The 11,431-nt window shown below is 37.9% G+C and overlaps 1 pseudogene; it reads left to right on the plus strand.

Moving 5' to 3' along the window:
• The first annotated feature begins 4,685 nt into the window (after positions 1–4,685).
• LOC138421046 (olfactory receptor 4C6-like) lies at positions 4,686–6,239 on the plus strand (annotated as a pseudogene).
• The last annotated feature ends 5,192 nt before the right edge of the window (positions 6,240–11,431 follow it).

Here is an 11,431-nt window from a genome sequence, read left to right on the forward strand (position 1 = left end):
CATGTTACAATGCCATTCTCCCAAATCATCCCACCCTCTCCCTCTCCCTCTCCCACAGAGTCCAAAAGTCTGTTCTTTACATCTGTGTCTCTTTTGCTGTCTCACATACAGGGTTATCATTACCATCTTTCTAAATTCCATATATATGTGTTAGTATACTGTATTGGTGTTTTTCTTTCTGGCTTACTTCACTCTGTGTAATCGGCTCCAGTTTCATCCACCTCATTAGAACGGATTCAAATATATTCCTTTTAATGGCTGAGTAATACACCATTTTGTATATGTACCACTGCTTTCTTATCCATTCACTTGCTAATGGATATCTAGGTTGCTTCCATGTCCTGGCTATTATAAACGGTGATGCGATGAACATTTGGGTACACGTGTCTCTTTCAATTCTGGTTTCCTTGGTGTGTATGCCCAGCATTGGGATTGCTGGGTCATCAGGCAGTTCTATTTGCAGTTTTTTAAGGAATCTCCACACTGTTCTCCATAGTGGCTGTACTAGTTTGCATGCCCACCGACAGTGTAAGAGGGTTCCCTTTCCTCCACACCCTCTCCAGCATTTATTGCTTGTACACTTTTGGATCACAGCCATTCTGACTGGTGTGAAATGGTACTTCATTGTGGTCTTGATTTGCAATTCTCTGATAATGAGTGATGTTGAGCATCTTTTCATGTGTTTGTTAGCCATCCATATGTCTTCTTTGGAGAAATGTCTATTTAGTTCTTTGGCCCATTTTTTGATTGGGTCTTTTATTTTTCTGGAATTAAGCTGCATAAGTTGCTTGTATATTTTTGAGATTAGTTGTTTGTCAGTTGCTTCATTTGCTATTGTTTTCTCCCATTCAGAAGGCTGTTTTTTCACCTTGCTTATAGTTCCCTTTGTTGTGCAAAAGCTTTTGATTTTAATTAGATTCCATTTGTTTATTTTTGCTTTTATTTCCAGAATTCTGCGAGGTGGATCGTAGAGGATCCTGCTGTGATTTATGTCAGAGAGTGTTTTGCCTATGTTCTCCTCTAGGAGTTTTAGAGTTTCTGGTCTTACGTTTAGATCTTTAATCCATTTTGAGTTTATTTTTGTGTGCGGTGTTAGAAAGTGATCTAGTTTCATTCTTTTACAAGTGGTTGACCAGTTTTCCCAGCACCACTTGTTAAAGAGATTGTCTTTACTCCATTGTATATTTTTGCCTCCTTTGTCAAAAATAAGGTGTCCATAGGTGTGTGGATTTATCTCTGGGCTTTCTATTTTGTTCCATTGATCTATATTTCTGTCTTTGTGCTAGTACCATACTGTCTTGATGACTGTGGTTTTGTAGTAGAGCCTGAAGTCAGGCAGGTTGATTCCTCCAGAGATTTGTTTAAGAAAAGAGAGGAACAGGAGTAGCTGATATATGTAGGATACTTTAAGATAGATTTTGTATTTCTTTTCTTTCATGCAATTTTCTGTGTGTGTGTGTGTGTGTGTGTATACACACATATACATGCATATATTCTTTTTTTCTTCTTGTACCATTTCCTTTAACTTAGTTTTTATACTAATCATCTCTGAGAAAGACTTTTTATCATGATTTTTCTCTCTGAATTGATTAATGATTCCATTTTTACAGTGATACTAAAGAGTTGACTTTATAAATATATCTATCCATGTAAAAATACATTCCTTTGTGAGCAGCTCTGCCTACAGGAATGGTGTTGGCTTTGGTGCTGAGGGTGATGTATTATTATGAGATTGGTACATTTGTTAAGATTATATATGTCTATTTAGACATTACATTGCATGCAATTTAAATTTATCTGGAGGCCAATAATATATTCATCCTTTATGTCATTAACAAAATTCTATGAATGAATACAAATTAAAGTGAGGTGTGTTTTCACCTAATTTATTTTAAATATATTAGTTTAATAATGATAATATTTAGAATTGAAAACCCTGTGGGGAAAATTACTGTTTAATAGTTTGTAATACATGATTTATGACAATAAAAGGTGCTTCAAAACTTTGAAAGAGGAATGTTACAGAGTCTATCAAATTTAAGTATAAGCATGTTTTTGACGTGGTGATGATATAGACTTCTTCAACAGAAATATTCAAACTACTAAGTAAAGATTTCTGTAAGGGATGTTCCTTATGGCCCTGTATGGGAGGCAAAATATTAAAAATATAATTCCAAGCAAAAATGGACTCGTTAAAAGAGTTATGGTGTAACCATAAAATGGAATAATATTTGTATGTGTGTTTAAGTATCTCAGTCATGTTCGACTCTTTGTGACCCCACAGACTGTAGCCTACCAAGTTCCTCTCCATGGGATTTCCCAGGCAAGAATACTGGCTTGGGTAACTATTCCCTTCTCCGGAAGATCTTCCCAGTGCAGAAATCAAACTAGGGTCCCCCACACTGCAGGCAGATTCTTAACTCTCTGAGCCACTAGGGAAGCCCCAAATAGAGTAATATGTAGCAATTAAAATGAAGGAGGATTCATAAATACTGACAAATAATGTTCATGCAAATTTTAATAGAATTTCATGTATATTACTGCATTGTGTGTACTTTTATCTGGAGTAAACACATTAAATAATGTGTATGTATCTACACAAAAATGAACATCTGAAAAGCATGCACTAGACTGGTGATTGAGGGTCCATGAGTGCTTACAGTCGGGAGAGGTCCCTTGACCGTAAAGTTTGTATCACTCTATCTGTATGTACTATTTTCCAATTGTGTAACTTACATAAATAAATATCTTTTATTTAAGTTATTATTCTTTTTGTCAGAACTATGTTTTAGAAAAGAGTTTTGGCATATTTTTCCTTTCAGATCAATTCAAAACCTTACATTCTACCCAAGTGTTGAGGAGTCATTAAGCCAATATCCTGCCAGTAAATGGAACATTTATCAGATGCATATGTAAACACATGATCCAAAGGAGGGGAAGTTTTTAGAAATAGTGTATTGTCAGTGGCATTCTCCTCATGCTGGGAAAACAAATGAGAATGATGATCTAACCCCTTTACATTCATAAAACCATTCAATCTTTAAAACAACCTTTTCAGATGGTAATGTTACTTTCCCATTTTATAGAGAATGAAACTGAGGCACAGAGAGGTTGTCTGACATATTGCAGATACTTAGAAGAAAGAATCAACTGAAATGTGAAAAATGAAGTATTTACATAGATTTCTTTAAGATGAAAGTTGAAAGTGTTACTCACTCAGTTGTGTTCAACTCTTTGCGACCCCATGGACTGTAGCCTGCTAAGCTCCTCTGCCCTTGGAATTCTCCAGGCAAGAATACTGGAGTGGGTTGCCATTTCCTTCTCCGGGGCATCTTCCTGACCCAGGCATTGAATCCAGCCCTCTCACATTGCAGACAGATTCTTTACTGTCTTAGTCACCACTAAAGCTTTTACTTAATATTCACAGTTGAACTCCAGTCTGATTATATATCTCTACCTAAGACACAGCCTACCTGAGATTAGTATGGGTATGTGTGACTAACTTTCATGAGACACACAACATATACCAGGACATTGTTATATTTTAAAAAATATATTTAAGCTATAGTTTAAGTTCACATTTTTATTGCATTTTAATGACTATAAGGTTTAATCTTAACATTTAAACTATAATCCCAGGAAATTAATTTGTTTCATATAACAACCCTGAGAAAAACAATTGATATATGGTTAGTTATTGATACATCCCTGGAAGGTCCATAATGAAACCTAGCTTTTCTGACCTCAAAATCCATATAATTTGATTCTACACACCATGTATTCATGCTTCTTTCTCTGTGCCTTGACCATGTCATTGCCCTTGTTCATTCTCTATATTATAACTTTATAAATTTAGAATTGTCTAAATTCTTGTGTCAAAGACTAGCTTATATTATCTTTTCTGAAGTCTGCATATCATACTGATATTTTCCCTTCTGAAAGTTATTTTGTACATGCATTGCTTCAGGAGAGCTCATTCTCTCTCCCTCTTTTGGCGAAGGTGCTGAATTGTATTCCTTGCACTATCAGACATGTTATTAAGTGAGAAATATATACAGTGTAGGTTTTATGTAAACATCTTATGAGCAATGGTATTTCACAGGCACACTGGAAAGAAATAGACTTTATTACAAAGAAAGTCTCATGGCAGTGACTGACACTGAACTTGGAATTCTAAAGAATGGAGAAGCTCTTGATTTTGGCTAATGAATGTTTGGGAATAAAACCAGCAAAGACAAAAGAAAGTTACTGGGATTCTTCAACCTGACTGTCGGGGGAATAGCGACCAGGCTCTGAGAGCAGCACTCTCTCATTTCTGGAAGCAAGGTCTGGAACCTGTTTGCCTGGGCCCCACGGTTCAATGCAGTTCACTTTGGATGGATTCAGTTCTATGAATGTTATTAAATTTAATTAAACAACTTTGCACACAGCACAGCATTTGATATTTGGTGGAACATGACTTACCTAACCTGGAATTTTTTTCAGCTAACACATTGTAGGTGCTCAGTAAGTATACAGAATAAATGAATGACAATTTATAGGAAACTTTCTAAATTATTGGCTATTAGGTGTGTCTAGTGATAACATAAGTTCAGATTCCTAACGTGAGATTTCTAAAAGGCATAGGCTGAGAGAAAGCCTTGTGGGTAAGTGGTTCATTTTGGAAAACAGAATGAAGGTTGTAAATGGGGGTGAGCAAGACAAGGAATGAATGTAAGTGAATCCATTGATCCTCTGGCTCCTATCTACTGATGATCTAGGTTTTCTTTATAAAATAATATACAAATAAAGTGCTTTCCTGTTGGCTCAGATGGTAAACAATCTGCCTGCAATGCAGGAGACCTGAGTTGTATCCTTGGCTCTGGAAGATCCCCTGGAGAAGGGAATGCTACCCACTCTATTATTATGACCTGGAGATTTCCACGGACAGAGGAGCCTGGTGGGCTGCTGTCTGTGCAGTTGCAAACAGTCTTCCTTAAGATATGATAATTCTTTAAAATACCATGTGATTGATGAAACAGAATCTTTTAAGTGTCTCAACCAGCAAGTGTCAGGAAGGAAAGCAGGAGATACACTGATGAGAGGTGTTGTAGAGAGAATCTCAAGGATCAAACTGTTATCAGGATACAATTATTATCAGCTGGTTGTTGTACAGATGGCTGGAGAAAAAAGTAGGCCAGGGGGGTGTAACAATGCAAATAATGTCCAACACATTCAATGATTACTAACTACAAATAATATTATTTTGTAGACTTTTCAGATTAGAAAGAAGCTTACATCAGCCCATAGTAAATAGGGAATCCCAACAATGTGACAGAATTCATCCTTTTGGGCATTATGAAGAATCCAGAGCTGCAGAAAATCCTCTCTGCTGTGTTTCTAATCAAGTATGTGTTCACCATTTTGGGAAACTTCCTCATTGTGGTAACTATGGTCACAAGTCAGAGTCTGAGATCTCTCATGTACTTTTTCCTAACCTTTTTACCCCTTGTGGATGACACCTACTCTTTTGCCATTGCCCCCAAGGTGATTGTGGACTCCCTTTCTAAGAGCATCTCCCTCTCTGCCATCTCCCTGGAAGGCTGCATGGTCCAGCTCTTTGCTGACCACTTCTTTGGTGGGGTGGGCATCATCCTTCTCACGGTGATGGCCTATGACCGCTCAGTCACCATCTGTAAGTCTCTTCACTACATGACCATCATGAGGCCTCAAATGTGCTGCCTTTTGCTGGGAGTGGCTTGGCTTGGGGGGGGGGGCGGTGCATACATGCAACAACATAACTTCTCTTTATGTATCAAGTACCCTTCTGTGGCCCTAACATCATTGATCATTTTATGTGTGATTTGTTCCCACTGTTGGAACTGGCCTGCATGGACACCTGCACCCTGGACCTCTTACTCATCCTCAACAGTGGGGTGATGTGTGTCACCATCTTCCTGATTCTCATCACCTCCTACGTGGTCATTCTCTGCTCTGTGAAGTCCTTCAGCTCCAAAGGGTGGTGTAAAGCCCTCTCCACCTGTGGCTCCCACCTCATGGTGGTCATTATGTTCCTTGTGCCTTGTATGTTTTTGAATTTGAGGCCTGTGGCCACCTACCCCATAGACAAGGTGATGGCTGTGTCTTTTACCATCATTTCTCCCATGTTAAATCCCCTGATATACACCTTGAAGAACACAGAGGTAAAAAATGCCATGAGGAAATTGTGGATGAAACAAGGGGCCTTGTGTGGTCATTAGCTTACATGCTAAGAGCAATTCTTTCCTGAAGGACAGTGAGGTCTTACCTCCCATTCATTATAACCCACTTGGGACACAACAAATAATGCAAATCTGGTTAAGAATGCAAATCAATTTAAGGTAATAAAGTTAGGTATTGTCTACATCTCAAGTACATTTTATATTTCAACCCTTTTCTTAAGGCTCTCTGTCTCTCTCTTCCTTTTTAACCTGTCTTTTGCATAATTCAAGTCTTCCTCAATTCAGAACTTTTGTTTATCTGATTCTATTTACTGCTGGAATTCTCTTCCCAGCAATTTTGCTTGTCCTGTTCCATCTTATTTTATCTACTTTCCGAAGAGTTCCCATCTTGTTAGACAAATTTTCCCTGATGACTTTTTCTAGTCATCCCCTTCTATTATTCCCTACTTCTCCATCTGGTTATATCCTTCACATTAATGATCAGAAGCTGTACTTAAAAAATTGTTTGTTTATTTTAATTTTCTCTATTTCCCCCATAAGATTATAATCCCTGTAAGGGGAGGCATTGGGTTTATTCATTCATGCTACATGTACAACACTTCCAGTCACTTGGTGCTCAATAAATACTGCTGAGTGAATATAAGTCTAAAAGAAATAGATTTGGGTACAAAGTAAGGGAGAACGCATAAATATTAACTCTTTAGGTGATAGAATCTTCCTATCTTTTTTGGAAGATAGAATCTTCCTATGGTTTTCTTGCTTCCAAATGTCCTTTTTGGAAATTCTAGAAGGCAGTGTAATTTCAAGTTGGTAGTTTATTGTTTAATATGGAAGACACCACTACAAACATTCTCTACTACTTTTTTTTCTTCCTTTATATGAGTAGAAAAAGAAATAACCATGTCAGCATAATTCAGAATATGTTTGTTAATATCTTGAAGTTATGTAATCCTTTATGAGAGGAGAGCAACTCAGTTCAGTTTAGTCGCTCAATCGTGTCCGACTCTTTGAGATCCCATGAATCCCAGCACGCCAGGCCTCCCTGTCCATCGCCAACTCCTGGAGTTCACTCAGATTCATGTCCATGGAGTCAGTGATGCCATCCAGCCATCTCATCCTCTGTCGTCCCCTTCTCCTCCTGCCCCCAATCCCTCCCAGCATCAAAGTCTTTTCCAATGAGTCAACTCTTCGCATGAAGTGGCCAAAGTACTGGAGTTTCAGCTTTAGCATCATTCCTTCCAAAGAAATCCCAGGGCTGATCTCCTTCAGAACAGACTGGATGGATATCTTTGCAGTTCAAGTGACTCTCAAGAGTATTCTATATAGACATAATTTTTTTTTTTTAACTATGGGAAGAACTATCCTCGCTGTTAAATCTGAGAGTTTAGTTTCTAAATGCAAAAGACTATTTCTCCCAGATCTTGCTTTCTTTGTCACTAGAGACACATTGATACTTTTCAAAACTGCACTGCAGAGGGAGAGGGAGAGGGTGGGATGATTTGGGAGAATGACATTCTAACATGTATACTATCATGTGAATTGAATCGCCAGTCTATGTCTGACGCAGGATGCAACATGCTTGGGGCTGGTGCATGGGGATGACCCAGAAAGATGTTCTGGGGAGGGAGGTGGGAGGGGGGTTCATGTTTGGGAATGCATGTAAGAATTAAAGATTTTAAAATTTAAAAAATAAAAAACTAAAAATTAAAAAAAATAAAATAAAAAAAATAAAACTAAAAAAAAAAAAACTGCACTGCTTAAATAGGTATATGGGAAGACTTAGATTTTAGTCTAACCTAGTGTTCACTTTCATGCATTGGGAAAGGAAATGGCAACCCACTCCAGTGTTCTTGCCTGGAGAATCCCAGGGACGGGGGAGCCTGGTGGGCTGCCTGCCTCTGGGGTCGCACAGAGTCGGCCATGACTGAAGCGACTTACCAGCAGCAGCAGCAGCAGTGTTCCATTATAGTTTTCTTACTTTTTAAAAATATTTGATGTATATTATGATAATAATTACAGTATCAGTTTATTATTTCATACAAGCTTGACATATAAAACAGTAGTTTATCTTTAAACACAGAATGTGTATGTGCAAAGGTATTTCACATTAATTGTGAACTATTTTCAATAACTATGAAGTACATATACTTTTTGAAGAATCTTTGCCAAGTTAGAATGAAGCATCAGATACTCTTATAGGATTGAGGTGTACAGTAATGACTAAGGCAATACATTTGACTTTTTTCCTGGAGTTTATTTTCTCCAGAAGTCAAAAATACTAAAGATACTAAAGAAGATGATATTAAAATGAAAATAAGGTCATAAGTTGATAACTGATATTCAGAAAATTTTAATGAAGTGACACACATGTGACTGGATAGCTCTAGTGAGGTGAACAAAGGGGGGTTTTCTGAGAGTGTACTTCAAAACTGAGGTCTGAATGATGAGACAGGACCATCCTTAAGTACATAAGTGGGAAGAACATTCAAGGCAAGAGAAAAGCTTGGGGGTAAACACTAAGATAAGAACCACCCTGAAGTGAAGATCAAGGTAATCCATACACAGGACAGGAGAAAATCTGGTAGAAGGTGAAATGTAAAAGGCAGCCAGAGCCATGATGAAAGAATCTACTATTTTCTAAATCTCAGGTTTGAAAAGAACATGGACTTCAAAATAACTTTATTAGAATAATAATTAAAAATCAAACTCTTCGTGAGCTTATGGATGACATAGAAAATTGCTGTCAAAAATCTTTGCACAGAACTTCCATTTGAATTTTGCTGCATCAATGGCAGAATGTAATATTTACTGCCAGCTTACAATATTTAAAATTTGAATTTCTAGATTCACTTTACAACTCTTTTGCCTGCTTCATGTCAAAGAAGAAGAAAAAATTCATGGCAGTGTTATAACTTTGAACTGTGTAAGAACATTTGAGGATCACTTTTTTTTTCTGTTTTAATTGTGGAATTAAAGAATAGGGAAGATCACAATGAGATCCCTAACATTAAATATTTGTAATATTTTTGTAACTTTCCAGGAGCAAGGTTAGATATATAATTTATCCCTTCTATTATTAGGTAAAAGCTCTTCTGGCCATTCAAGCAGAAATTATTTCCTGTCATTTAGATGCCACAATATTTTTCTCTGATCTGTTCTATAGGTCCCATTAATTATTTCACATGAAATAGCTTTACTCAATAAACATTTATTTAGCAGCTCAATGGATGATGTTGTTTTATCTTTTGAAATAATCCTTGGCTTTACTGCTTATTTTTATAGAAACTTGCTGTTGCTAATATTAGAGTGTAAACCATATGATATCTATATCTATATCAAAAAATTTGATACTACTCATGATACAAAAATATCAAAGTGTAGGAATAAAATGGTTCTTTAATTTGAAAGAGAGTATTGGTCAAAAAAACTACTGCAAGCATCAGACTTACTGGGAAACATTAGATGAACCTAATTCCTATTTCAGTTAGAAAATGTAAGCCAACAGAAGAAATTTCTCCAGACTCTTACAACTTTATCTTCTCATTTGCCAGCACCCATTTAGTTACATACAGGCTTCCCTGGTGATTCAGACGGTAAAGAATCTGCTTTCAATGCGGGAGACCTGGGTTCAGTCCCTGGGTAGGGAAGATCCCCTGGAGAAGGGAATGGCTACCCACTCTAGAATTCTTGCCCTGAGAATTCCATGGACAGAAGAGCTTGGTGGGCTAAAGCACATGGGGTTGCAAAGAGTCGGACACAACTGAGTGACTGCTGCTGCTGCTGCTAAGTCGCTTCAGTCGTGTCCTACTCTGTGCGACCCCATAGACGGCAGTTCACCAGGCTCCCCCATCCTTGGGATTCTCCAGGCAAGAATATTGGATTGGGTTGCCATTTCCTTCTCCAATGCATGAAAATGAAAAGTGAAAGTGAAGCCGCTCAGTCCTGTCTGACTCCTAGGGACCCCATGGACCGCAGCCTACCAGGCTCCTCCGTCCATGACTAACATTCAGTTATATGATAACCTCTTGATTCTTCTAAGTGAATTTTCTGTTTTATCCAAAAGCAACCAGCATCATGCACACTGGACTTCATCTTAAACTTCACATGAAGACATTGGTCAAAAATATCTTCTATCCCTATTAATTCATCTGCATTTCCTTTTTCTGAATCATTTTACATCAGCAAAGAACTAATATATTATCTAGCTCATCCTTAAAAATAAAATCTCTTGATCCCATTTCTTTTATTGTCTATGACCTCATTTCATTCTCTTTGCTTTATAACAAAAATCAGAGGATTCTGTAATACCTGTCTCCAGTTTCTCTCCTTCTATTTTCTTTAACCATATTCATTCACACTTCAGTTATTATATTAACACTGAAAATGCTCTTTTCAATGTCATCTGTGACCTCTATGCCACTAGATACAGCACTCATCACTTGCTTCTCATATTACAAAATCCATCAGCAACATTTCATCCAGTCTTCTTTGGCACACTCTCTTTAAAAGACCACAATTCCCAAATTAACTCCAGGTCAGATGGCTTTCCTGAGGTTGAAACCTGGAAATTTAAGTTCCTCCATAGTATTCCTCCTGAGACTAACAGATTTCTTAAAGCAAATAAGGCTAAAGCTGTGCCCTGGTTCTTCCTTCATCCCCAAACCTACTTCAGTTACAGCATTCTCTGTCTCAGCCAGTGGCATATCTGATCTCTCATTTTCACCTCACATCTATCAGAAAATCTTTTTGGCTCAAACTTCAGTGGTAGTAGTGGTGGTTTAGTGGCCAAATTATGTCCAACTTTTGCAAACCTAGGGACTTTGGCCCACCAGGCTCCTCTGTCCATGGAATTTTCCTGGCAAGTATACTGGAGTGGGTTCCCATGCTCTCTTCCAGGGGATTTTCCTAAGCCAGGGATCAAACCAACATCTCCTGCATTGCAGGCAGATTCTTTTCTACTGAGCCACAGGGAAAGCCTTTAGACCTGTTACCTAGTATCAAACTACTACCATTTTTCACCTGAATTATTGAAATGCCTCCAAACTTTTTGCTGTTGTCCAGTCATTTGGTTGTGTCTGACTATTTGTGACCCCATGGACTGCAGCACACCAGGCTTCCCTGTCCTTCATCATCTCCTGGAGCTTGCTGAAATTAATGTCCATCAAGTCTGTGATGCCATCCAACTATCTCATCCTCTGTCATCCCCTTCTCCTCCTGCCTTCAATCTTTCC

This window comes from Ovis canadensis, chromosome 15 (genome assembly GCF_042477335.2).
Source record: "Ovis canadensis isolate MfBH-ARS-UI-01 breed Bighorn chromosome 15, ARS-UI_OviCan_v2, whole genome shotgun sequence".
In the NCBI taxonomy this organism is placed as follows: Eukaryota; Metazoa; Chordata; class Mammalia; order Artiodactyla; family Bovidae; genus Ovis; species Ovis canadensis.